This window comes from Panthera uncia (assembly GCF_023721935.1).
Source record: "Panthera uncia isolate 11264 chromosome B2 unlocalized genomic scaffold, Puncia_PCG_1.0 HiC_scaffold_24, whole genome shotgun sequence".
Taxonomy (NCBI): domain Eukaryota; kingdom Metazoa; phylum Chordata; class Mammalia; order Carnivora; family Felidae; genus Panthera; species Panthera uncia.
In genome coordinates this window covers 103,237,890-103,250,801 of record NW_026057580.1, presented here as the reverse complement: position 1 = coordinate 103,250,801, position 12,912 = coordinate 103,237,890, and the positions used below count along the sequence as shown (strand labels likewise).

At 45.7% G+C, this 12,912-nt stretch overlaps 1 long non-coding RNA gene across 1 annotated transcript; it reads left to right on the top strand.

Annotated features, from left to right (window-relative positions):
* The first annotated feature begins 4,892 nt into the window (after positions 1–4,892).
* On the top strand, positions 4,893–10,043 carry LOC125938046 (uncharacterized). The gene is made up of 3 exons (XR_007462589.1): positions 4,893–5,154; positions 6,024–6,219; positions 7,544–10,043. It is a non-coding gene; the product is annotated as an uncharacterized LOC125938046 (long non-coding RNA).
* The last annotated feature ends 2,869 nt before the right edge of the window (positions 10,044–12,912 follow it).

Sequence of the window (12,912 nt, the reverse complement as noted above, 5' to 3'; positions counted from 1 at the left end):
GTGTGACAAAACATGCAGGTGGCTTTGGAAGTGGGCAACAGGTGGAAGCTGGGAGGACACTGAGATAAGAGTCAGGGAAAGCCTGCAGAACTTTGAGGAAACCGTCAGAGGAGCCTCATGGCATCTGAGGAAGCTGCCAGTAAAGGCTCCAAGGAAAAGTAGAGGACCAAGACTCTTCTCTCCCACTCAGACCCAAGGTTGCCCAAGACATGAGGATTCCGAGGAAAGAGCAGGAACTCTTACATAGCTTGTTAGTTATAGATCAAGAGGACACTCAGTAAGGAAGGATGGTGGGGTGGAGGGGATGGGGGTGGGGGACTCAGGAGAAGGGAGAGGTGGTTAGGGCCATGGACTGTAGACCTGAAAGACATACAGTGAATGCGTTTGTCGAATCCCTCCCAGCAGGCTACCCTCAGATGCTACCCTCAGCACCCACTACCTCCCAAATAAGTCAATACACGAGTTCCTCACACATTCACTGAACATCTCGGATGTGTCACTCTTCTCCTAGAGAGTCAAGGCAAACAAGCATGTGCCCTTTCCGAAGAGAACTAATCAACCCGGTGTGAGAGCCGTATAGATGTATATACCTGCCTAGAACACAGAATGGTATTCTGGTATTCGGGCAGCAGCCCAAACTTTTAGAACATAGGAGAGAGGAAACGAATTCCATCAGAAATGGCTGGGAAGACTTGATGGAAGATGACATTATCTGGGCCCTGAAGCAATTTGACCGCTGGTTCAGATAGAAAAAGATCATCTGGACAAAGGGACGGGCAGGAGTCAGTACAAAGGTGCACACCAGTGTGAGAGCCAGCGAGCAGGCTGCACTCGAAGGCCTGGCTATGGAGCAAATGTGCTCATGTACCGTCCTCCATTGGCTTACCTTCCCCTTCCTCTGCAGAGGACGGAAGCCTGGCCTCATTCTACACAATGTCCCTTCCATAATCGTAGAAGCCAGCAAGAGGGGATCGTGTCTACACAGAAACACTGTGAAGATCAAATTGGAAAGGCTCAGGAAACTTGAAGGCAATATTCCAGCATTAATTACTATTTTATTATGATGACTCTGTTGTAGTTAATTGTTGATATTAACGATTGATGATAACCTGCTCATCGTAAGTTTCCCTGATTCCTTTTGGTCCCGTTGTTGGTCCTCAGAAGTTGGTCCTCAGAACAAGTCTGCCTCCAGCTCTCTAAAAACCAAAGGAGTTCTTACCCTGCCTCAAAAGCACTAAGGAAGCTACAGGTGTATGGCATTTTATCCGTCGCGGGCAGAAGAACCCAGCACCCCAAAATGGCGCACTCCAAATATACTTCTCAGGGCTAAGAAGCAGCCTTCTCCCTTGACCCTCCAAGCCATTTGAAGATCTAACCTCTATAACTCTACAATTCCTCCTGTGCAGGAAACTAAGATTGGACTCATTGTTTCCCTAACTTTGTTCTCAAAGATATTTGACTTCTAGTCCCCTGCTACTCTCTGCTCTGGACCTGAAATAAACAGGTGCCTAGATCTTAGCTCTCGAAGAAAGAAAAAAAAAAAGTAAGGCGCTGGTATCCACCCATTATCTGGCTTCCACTCTTTCTTGGTTCTAACAACTCAGGTTTGTGGCTAGACTCTGGACCTTGCATGATTCACACCTTGTTTCCCCAAGATTCCCTGTACATAGGTATAGTCATCTAACCAGGCTCTCATCAAAGACCTAAAACAAAGTATTGTGAGAAATCCTCCCAAAAGACATCTGATGTAAGTCCTTTCCCCCTTCCTTTCTCTCCTTCTGGCTGCCTAGAATATAGACAAGATGTCTCAAGCTCAGGTAGCCATCTGGGAATGTGACATGAAAAGCAAGGTGAGGGGCGCCTGGGTGGATAGTCGGTGAAGCATCCAACTCGTGACTTTGCCTCAGTTCATGCTCCCGTGGTTCATGGGATCAAGCCCTGCATCGGGCTCTGTGTACTGACCAGGCAGAGCCTGCTTGGGATTCTCTGTCTTCCTCTCTCTCTGCCTCTCCCCTGCTCATGCTCTATCTCTCTCTCCTAATTAATTACTAATTAAAAAGAAAACCAAACGGAGGCTAATGGGACAAGACAAAAGGAATCTTAGATCCTCGACTCCATGATGAATAATCAGAGCCCAGGGCAACCTCCACACTCCTACGTGAAAGTGAAATAAACTCCGTTCTTCATCCCTCACTATTGTCTCATGCCCAAATCCAACCCTATACAACATGTAATTCCCTCCTGTGATTTTTGCACACTTGGTTGCTATGTTCTGGCTGAGTTCCAGAGCCACAGTTCCTAGAGTTCTCCAAAATTGAGATGGGAACCTGGTCAATATACCTTACCCTGAAAACATTTTGGAGATGACAGTTCTGAACAGGACTAACGCTAATAAAAATGGGAGAGCAATGAAAGTCTGTTTTGATTCCTGATCCCTTTTACCAGACCAGAGCTCTCCCTCCTATAGCACTTATGTTGGGGGAAGGGGTGTGGCTCCAATAGTGGCCATTTAGTGAGAAACTTAGTGGCCATTTATTCTCTTAGCGAGAAGAGAAACCAGTATGTCTTCACTTCTGTTAGGGGTAATTGAATTTAAAACCTTAATGTTTAAATGCTAATACTAAAGACTTTATACATTCCATTAAAGGAAATTCGGCAACATTCATTGGATAAATATTAATACCTACATGTTAGAAAATGATCTAGGAAGTGAAGATTTTTCTTTTAATTTTTTTTAACGTTTATTTATTTTTGAGACAGAGAGAGACAGAGCATGAATGCAGGACGGTCAGAGACAGAGAGGGAGACACAGAATCTGAAACAGGCTCCAGGCTCTGCACTGTCAGCACAGAGCCCGACGCGGGGCTCAAACTCACGGAGGTGAGATCATGACCTGGGCCAAAGTAGGACGCTTAACCGACTGAGCCACCCAGGCGCCCCAAGGAAGTGAAGATTTTTCATGAGGATGACAGAGACAGGCCCTGCTCTTCAGAAGTTCAAGATGTCATGGGGAAACTGAGTGCAGATTCAAAGGCAGACCAGAATTTTAGTTACTGAGATGCATGCTGAAACATTCAGGGCAAATTTTGTAATATCTGCCACTCTGAAATGCATCAGAAATAGGGTACATTGATGAAAGAAGGGAAGGATGGGCAGGCAGATAATATGTGATAAAGCATGTTTAGTGAACTGTTAACTGTAGAATCTTAGGGGGTCAGTATATTGGGGTTCACTATAAAATTCTATCTATTTTTCTGTACGTTTAAAAATTATCTTGGGGCACCTGGGTGGCTCAGTCGGTTAAGCGTCCGACTTCGGCTCAGGTCACGATCTCAGAGTTTGTGAGTTTGAGCCCCCCGTTGGGCTCTGTGCTGACAGCTCAGAGCCTGGAGCCTGTTTCGGATTCTGTGTCTCCCTCTCTCTCTGACCCTCCCCCGTTCATGCTCTGTCTCTGTCTCTCAAAAATGAATAAACATTAATAAAAAATTATCTTATAAACATTGGGGGGAAGCACACATAGTATACTACTAAAATTACTCTGGCATCGACATAATACAATTCCCTTAGAGCTCTGAAGGAACAAGGTAATTTCTGCTAAATAAAAGCACAGTCATGCGCAACAAACATGATAGCTTTCAGAAGGACGACATGGTTTTGAAATGTAGAAACTTATCATGGATGTTAACAGGAGAGATAACCCATGTACCTCTATACATACACATTATCAAAGCAAAAGTTGCACTAGACAGCGTTGAACAGGCAAGGAAGACTTCATTGAAGGCTACTGTAATAGAGGAGGGAGGCCAGAGCTCAGCCTGAACTCCACTCCACTGAAACAAAGGACGGGGCATTTTAAGAGGTAGGAGAGGTGATGGAAAGTATTGGAGGTTGATCAACAGGATGTGTAGAGTTATTTCCTGAGCTTGCAAATGTTTTTGTCTGTAATTAGACCATCTATGTTTGTTAATTAGTTCCCATCAAAGTCAGTCTCTATAATGGACAGAGTCTATGACAAAGTCATAGGTTGAAGCCCTAAAACCCCCAGGGTAAGGGTATTTGGAGACAGGGCCTTTTAGGAGGTACTTAAGAATGAATGAAGTCTTAAGAGTGGTGCCCCAATCCAATAGGTCTGGTGTCTTATATGAAGGGTAAGGGAAATCAGAAGTGGGTGCCCACAGAGAAAGGCCCCTGTGAGGACACAGCAAGAAGGCAGCCATGAGGGAGACCAGGAGAGAGGTCTCAGGAGGACCAAACTTGCCAGCACCTTGATCATGGACTTCCAACCTCCAAAACTATGAGAAATACTTCTGTCGTTGAAGCCTCCCCATCTCCTTTGATGTTTACATTTCAAAGAGATCGCTCCCAGGGCCCTGAGAATGACCATCCGTGGGTTGTAAATAGAAAGAACTTACAATTACAAATTTCTTTTAAAAAGTATTCTAAGAAAAGGGATGTTAGGAGCTAATGTTAAGATTAGTCTAGCTGGGAACTAGAATATTAAGGCCATTTTGGTCATGGTCATGACTGAACTGAGAACTTAAAATATACACAAGAGTGGAGCTCCTGGCTGACTCAGTCGGAAGAACATGCAACTCTTGATCCTAGGGTGGTGAGTTTGAGCCCTGTGTGGATGCAGAGATTACTTAAATAAGTAAAATTTTAACAAAAAATACACAACATGGCGACCGCACATAAGGAGGTAAAAATTTTCTTCAGCCAAGATAAAAGGAAATCAAGTTAGTTAGTCCCAAGCCAGTCTCCAGAATGTCAACAAAGATTAGCAAATGACGATGATGATGATGATGTTAATGGATGAGTTTATTTGTATGGCATTTGCATGATGAAAAAATGTGGGTTGACATTTAGTCTCTATGTGAATATCTTGTTCCCCAACAAGCTTTCTGCCCATGGTTTTAGCATCTACTGATGATCCAGGACTGGCACCCTTTTCGTTAATTCTAGAAAAGGGACATTTACTGAACATGCGTGTATTTAATAAATATCTACTAGGAACAGTGGCAGGGCTGGGAACTGGGCAGGCAGGGAGACAGCGGCTGCCCTTATTGACCATCTAATCTCCTCCCACAGCATGACCCCAGGATCTCTGTGTCAACTATGGCTCCTCCTGAACCATGGATCACAGGAACTGCCTCAGTGAGTACTTCCACAAAGCTCCCATCGAGGATGCATAGCCAGAACCTGTTTTAAATGCGTAGGTGGGCAGTTTATTCATTACATAGAATGGCTTCGTTGCATACTAGGGTTTCTTCCAATTAATTAGATTGACAAAACCAGGTAGAAAGGGAATCAGTCTCTTTAAGAAATTATTTTCAAAGTGTTAAGTGCAGACCATAGGAAATTCTATGCAACTGTTAAAAAAGACGAAGTAGACATGTGTGGGACAGGGAAGGATGTCCATGATTCACTAAGTGAACCAAAGTGCCAAACAGCAGGACAGCTCTCTTGGCAAATACTTACACAAAAAACACAGTTTGCTGGGATCTGCGTCGAACTGGGGAAAGACACTTGGAGAGTGAGAGTCGAAGAGAACAGTGGGTGAGCAGGGATGAACTTCCTTTGTGTTCCAGTTGACTACTCAGTGAGCATGTACTTTCTTAGCAATTAAGAACTCTGGAGAGAAAGGCTAAGGGCCCTTGCATCCTGCAGGCCAACAGAGAAAATACAATCCTGGAGGACCAAACTGCCCAGAAACATTTCAACACCCTACATGTGACCACTCGGGGGGGGGGGGGGGCCCCCCCCTCTGGGGCCTTAAATTCCCTGTCCCTGGTGACACCAGGTAAGTCCAAACAAGCCGTGCTAATCTAAAACTAGGTTAGTCCCAAGCCCAGAATCCCCTCTTTGCCTCCTGCTTCTCCTGCCGCTGGGGGTCCCACCTCCCCCCCAAGAGAGAAGCAGGACCTGGTAAACCAGGAGGGAGCGATAACTTCAGACCTGGCTTTGCACACTGAGTCCCTCTGACCCCTAGATGATGACGCTCTTGCTATTGCTTTGGCTTGCAGACATTGCTGTGGGTGCTTCTTTGAAGGCACGATTTCTTTTCTCGCATTGGACATATCATGGTTCGGCTGTACTGTGTCCTGTCCTGTCCTGGAGGGAAAGTTTCAGTCTTGGCGCAGGAAGACAGACAAGTACTCTTCATCCTTTTGTAAATCCTGTGACCCAGATGCTTCGGACTTTGCCTCTTTCCTTGTTCAGGTGTGTCTGTCTGTCTGTCTTCCACATGTGTTCTAGTGGGGCTTATGGATTAACGGGGAGGTGACCAGGGAAGCTGTTCCTCCCCAGCTCCTGGAAAGCCCCGCCCACTCTCTACCTTGGACTCTTATCACCCCAAGGAGGGAATCCTTCCTCACCAAGCTCCCCCACACTCTCTGGACATCCTGGAAAACAGAGGCTTGATTTAGGGCCCCTGCTTGTCATCTTCCCACCCTTCACCCGTTCCGTCGCGAAGTCCTGCCTTCTTTGCAAGAGGCCTCTGACCTGGCCGTGCCCAGTACTCATGTACCACGTTCCCAGGATGTTTTGCCTGTTCATTTTCTGCTAAGCTGTCAGCCAGATAGACCATAAGCCCCTGGCGGGCAGGAGCCACCTTGTACTTGCCCTGCACCTAGCCCCATGCTCTGCACACAGTACTGCTCCCCAAAAACATTTGTCAAAGGAATTCATCTGGTAACAGTGCACACACTCAATGGTCTATAGAATTTGCCATTATTCCTGAACCCCAGACAGTTGGAGGGGAGATCGGGTCGAGGATTCAGGAGCTAAGGATGCGGGAACAAAGAAGGGAGCTTCCTCCCTCTCACAGTCCAGCCCTTCAGAGCCTTCCTTGTGCTGTCATGGAGACCCGGGAGTTAAAAGGACCATTTCTCCCCATCCAGCCCCCAGCTGATTCTGTCTCACGTGCTCACTCTCTTTGCTACGACTCCACTCATGACGCAGTCCAGACCTGGACAACCTTGTTTAACGTTTATGCTCCCCTTCTTATCTTTCTCCTTGGACTTAATGTCTTGAAGGAACAAGATTGTCCTATAGAATTTTCATGGTTTGGACTTGGCTGAATGCATCCCCATGCCTGTTTCTATCGTTTTGCTGACAATGTTTTCTATCAACCAGCTGTTCAATTCAGAAGCCTGATCAGTTTGAGGTTCACTTTTGAATTTGCAAAACTACTTCTTAGTTGGTGTTGAAAATAAGTACCCTATTACGTTACATTAAAGATTGGGCTGGACCTTCAGGTGGGATGTAGGACACATGGGAGCCTGGAGGCCTGGGAACAAAAAATGAGGAGACCGCTGTGCCGGGGTGGCTCAGTCGGTTAAGCATCCAACTTAAGCTCAGGTCATGATCTCGCGGTTCGTGGGTTCAAGCCCCGCGTCGGGCTCTGTGCTCCAGCTCCAGGAGCCTGGAGCCTGCTTCAGATTCGTGTCTCCCCCTCTCTCTCTGCCCGTCCCCCACTCACGCTCTGTCTCTCTCATTCTCTCAAAAATAAATGAACGTTAAAAAAAAAATTTTTTTTTTTAAGATTATGAGGAGTTTTCAGCTGCTTGGGGACAGACAGCATCCACTTCAAAGACTTTGCGGTGCTGTCGAGAAACACGAAGTTCAGGACCATCCTCTGTGTGGAATAAGAAATTTACTCAAGAACGTGTTTACAAAATAAGCTTTAACCTCGTCTTATTGATAGTTTTACCTCCCTACGCCTTTCAGATCAGAACTGGTGCTTTCTACCTCTTTCCGGATCACTGTGCCAACTGAAACAAAGAATCAGAATTGCCCTAAAGATGTGAAATATTTTCAAGATTTGGCAAATGAATAACATTTGGATGCAATTTCTATTTTAGGGAGCTCCGACTGAACAAAACGTGTATTTTACATCGTTGCCCAAACTACTTCTCTAGAATGAAAAAAACAAACAAACAAAAAACTCAATGAGCTGAATTGACCGAAGAATTTGAAGGGCCCAAATCACGAAGTCACACAGCTTCTCGCTTTTGAAGTATTAGAGGAAATGTGGAATGTTAGTTGTTACCAGAACACGAGATACAATGAAACAGAATTTCAGCCGTCAAATCCATCTGACTTGGGTCCTCTGAGAAGCAGAAACCAAGACGGGATTAATGTGCAGGCATTTCGATGGGGGAAGCCCCTGTGAGAAAAGAGGCAGCAGCACCCTGGGGAGGCTGCGGTTCAGACCCCAAGTGAAGGAGAGAGGGGCGGGAGTTTGGGTGGCGGTATCCTGACTGCTATCCAGTCAAGGGAAAGTACCACAAGGCCTCAGGGAAGTCTTTAAGTAAAAGTAAAAAGGTAAAAAAGTCCTTACATAAAAGTAAAAGAGAGGAGTCCCATGTCCCCCAGGAAGGACCTGCCTTAGTATCCCTTCAGGCTCAGTCACTGCCTGGGAACAGCCTTGACACATCCATAGCAATGGACTTCAGAGCACGGCCTGGGGCCTGTGACCAAGTGAGCACCTGTAGGCGAAGACCCGAGGGTCATATTCTCATGCCACCACAGCATAAGCCAGATAAACCCTCAGCTTGGAAAAGGATGATTTTTTTTAAATATTAGTATGATAGGAGAGAAAAAAATAGTTTTCTCCCTACCCTTCTAAGTTCTTGGCCCAGACTCCAGTAAGAAGACAGATTAACAAGAGAAAAAGAAATATAAGTTTATTAATATGTATACCTTGTGTACACATGGGAGAGGCCCAGGGAAAAAGAGTAACTCCCAAGGCAGTTTAGAATTGCCTTAAATACCATCTTAATAGGGAAAGGGGGGTGGCGTCTGGGTGGCTCAATCAGCTCCGACTTCGGCTCAGGTCATGATCCCACAATTCGTGAGTTCGAGCCCTGCGTCAGGCTCTGTGCTGACAGCCTGGAGCCTGGAGCCTGCTTTGGATTCTGTGTCTCCCTCTCTCCCTCTCTGCCCCTCCCTCATTCATGCTCTCTCTGTCTCTCAAAAATAAACATTAAAAAAATTTTTTTAATTTAAAAAAAATAGAGAAAGGGGCGCGCGGATGTAGGTCTTGCAGGGGAGAGTGGGTACCTGATATTTAGGAAAGATGAATGGGCCCTGAGAAGAACAGAAGGGAAGTGTGAGAGTCTGTGACCAAGTTTGGACGTGGTGTTGACTTTGAGTTTCCTCTGCAATGAGAAGAGTCCATCCTTCCTATGATCCCACTACACAGGTGAAGAAATCAAAGGGCAAAGACTTGTCAAGTGCACATCAAATCAGCAGCCAGATCTGGCTACGCTAAGCTCTTCCAGGGGAACGCCTGTGAGAAAACTAACCCCTTTGGATGCCACTGGATCTTTCCACCAAGATACCCTTCAGGCCCCTGCAGTGACGTGTCTCCCACTTGCGTTATTGGCCTGGACAAGAACAAAGAGACCCCTGTGAGTAGGCTGTGTGTTCCTACTGAACCGTACTTTTTCCACAGTAGGAGTTTCTGATGGGGGCTGACCTGGACTGGGAGCTTCTCGAACTCCAGATGCCCACTGAATACGTTCACATGGATCTATGAAGAAAGCCAACACATTCGGTTTCTTGGAGCGTCGAAATTCGTAAGCGTCTCCTATTCAACTCTTTTCTTTGTAAGAATCCCTTGGTACCTGGCCAACACCTTAATCACAGCCTTGTGGGACCGTGGGCAGAAAATCCAACCACATCACACCAGACTTTTGACCTACAGATCCGTGAGCTAATGACTGTCATTGAGGCAGATGAGTTGGCGGTAACCTGTCGCGCGGCAACAGAAGACTAATACACATCCCTTTAGGCAGTGAGGAGAGGTGCAAAGAGAATTATTTCATGATTAAAATAATTTCCCCTTAGGGGCAAGTGGGTGGCTCATTTGGTTAAGCGTCCAACTTCAGCTTGGGTCACGATCTGGCGGTTCGTGAGTTCGAGCCCCACATCAGGCTCTGTGCTGACAGCTCAGAGCTTCCAATGCTGTGTCTCCCTGTCTCTCTCTGCCCCTCCCTGCTCATGCCCTGTCTTGGTCTGTCTGAAAAATAAATAAACATTAAAAAAAATTTTTTAATAAAATAAAATAAAATAATTTCCCCTTGGACCAGGCTCAGCTCCATGCTTTTCAAACCATGTTTCTCTTTCACGACCCACATGTCCAAGCTGGTACCACAAGACATGCAAATATTGCAGTGCAAGCTGTGGCTGTGTCCCTCTGTGTGTGACATCCCAAGTTCACCACAGCAGACTGGTCCCACTTGGAAAGACCAGCAATTACTTAATTATATATGAACCTGTAGGAAATCAAACTGCCCCAGATTTGTCAGTGTTTTTATAAAAAGCCCTAGCCTCCTGAGACACAGAAATGTACACAATATACACGTAGGAAATGCTCCTTGTCATTTCCCCTGGAAGCATTTTACTCATCAAATACTATGAGAGTTAGAAATGAAGCCGTTTCTGTTGGTGGGAATGCAAATTGGTGCAGCCGCTCTGGAAAGCAGTGTGGAGGTTCCTCAGAAAATTAAAAATAGAGCTACCCTATGACCCAGCAATAGCACTGCTAGGAATTTACCCAAGGGATACAGGAGTACTGATGCATAGGGCCACTTGTACCCCAATGTTTATAGCAGCACTCTCAACAATAGCCAAATTATGGAAAGAGCCTAAATGTCCATCCACTGATGAATGGATAAAGAAATTGTGGTTTATACACACAATGGAATACTACTTGGCAATGAGAAAGAATGAAATATGGCCTTTTGCAGCAACGTGGATGGAACTGGAGAGTGTGATGCTAAGTGAAATAAGCCATACAGAGAAAGACAGATACCATATGGTTTCACTCTTATGTGGATCCTGAGAAACTTAACAGAAACCCATGGGGGAGGGGAAGAAAAAAAAAAAAAAAAGAGGTTAGAGTGGGAGAGAGCCAAAGCATAGGAGACTGTTAAAAACTGAGAACAAACTGAGGGTTGATGGGGAGTGGGAGGGAGAGGAGGGTGGGTGATGGGTATTGAGGAGGGCACCTTTTGGGATGAGCACTGGGTGTTGTATGGAAACCAGTTTGACAATAAATTTCATATATTGAAAAAAAATTTTTAAAAATAAATAAACTGTAAAAAAAAAAAAAAAAGAAATGAAGCCGTTTGTCTAGTAAATTGCTCTATTCTCAGAGGCCAACAAATTACGGCCTGAACTTTGACCTTAGGCTAAGCCCCAAAGTATCAGGAAGACTGGAATCCTCCTCTCCACGTATTTCGGTTTCATAGGGTATAGAGCCCTGTTCTCGAAGGTCTCTAAATTGGAAAAACATGACTGGAGGGTTAGAGGAAGTACCTGGGCCTGGAGAGATTGTACTTACATTCTGATTGTACAATAAGGACAATAAGGACTGAGGACAATAAGGACTCAGGGCCGTTATGATTCCAAAGAGACCAGGACGGGGAAGGTGCAGCCGGGTCGGGGCGGGGCAGGACGGCCACAGATCCCTGCCCAGGGGACCTCTAGCCGCTGCCACTCCAGGAGGGGAGTGAGAAGGGGGAGGGAGCTGGGCCGGGGTTCTTCCCAGGGTCTTCCCCAGGGTTGAGTCAGAAGTCATCAACCTTGAGTCCTCAACCGGGTGGGGGGAAGGGGACTGCAGGCTGATAATGAAAGGGTTGATAATCAAAGACCTACTTCTTTGACCTTGCTCCTCAGGCCCTTGGAGGAGTTTGCAGCAGGCAGGTGCACAGCAGCTACTCCTAACTGATGAGAAGAACAAAGGCAAAAGAAATGTAGATCACATTAAGTGTCCTTGCAGCCTGCAGCCCATTGACAAATATTCGAGACAGGCGGAGAGTAGGACATTCCTCCTCTGGGAACTGACAACTGCCTTACTGTTAATGCTTTGCTAGAGGCAGAAAGCAAACGTAGCTCAGTATTAGCCAGACCTCCAAGGTCCTATTAGTCTTCTTTAAATTATGAAGCCCCTTTGGAAACTTCCTTTATCTCTGCCCCTCCTCCGCCCCAACTAAAAAGTATATAATCAGTCACCCTTCACGATCCCAGAGCAGCTCTTTCTGCCCATGGATCCTGTCCAATGCCTTAATAAAAACGCCTTTTGCACCGAAAAAAAAGTCTCAAGAATTCTTTCCTGACGGTTTGTTCCGGGACTGCACATCACGTCAGTAATACTTGGATTTTCTTTTTTTAATTTTATTATTTATTTTTTTAATTTGTTTTATTTTTAATTAATTTATTTTTAAATTTTATTTATTTATTTTTAAATTTATTCATTTATTTTATTTTTTAATTTTATTTATGCATTTATTTTGAGAAAGAGAAAGAGAGCAGGGGGGAGGGGCAGAGAGAGAGAGGGAGAGAGGGGAGAGAATCTCAATCAGGCTACCCGACAGAGGGCTCTATCCCACACCCCTGCGATCTTACCCTGAGCCCAAATCAAAAGTCAGGCAGTCAACTCAACTCACTGAGCCACCCTGGTGTCCCGCTTAGATTTTCTTTAGGTCTTGGATGCAACAGGATTGTTGGACTGTATTATAAGCCATCTTTTGTGATTGACCAGGGGCCGTCTTCAGCTAGTTTGATTAACATCGAGGAGCACTTGAGGAGGGCAAATCTTAATCACTTAAGAGGAAAGGGTTTGAACAGTTAAGAGTGGGAGAGTGGAGGTGAGGAAATATGGGAAGATGGTGGGGGAGATGGGAAGGGCAAGGGCAAAGAAGGGAGGATGAGGGGAGAGGAAGTTGGTAGATGGTTAGGAGACAAAGTTGGTGAAGGAAAGAAGTTAATGGAAGGTGGAGAGAGGAAGATGGTGGCAGTTCAGGAGTTGTTCGTGGGAGGCAGAAGGAAGTGGGCGGGAGGTGAAGAGAAGTTGGTAGGGGGCGGGGAGAGGAAGTGGGCAGGAGGGAGAGAGGAGTTGTGGGG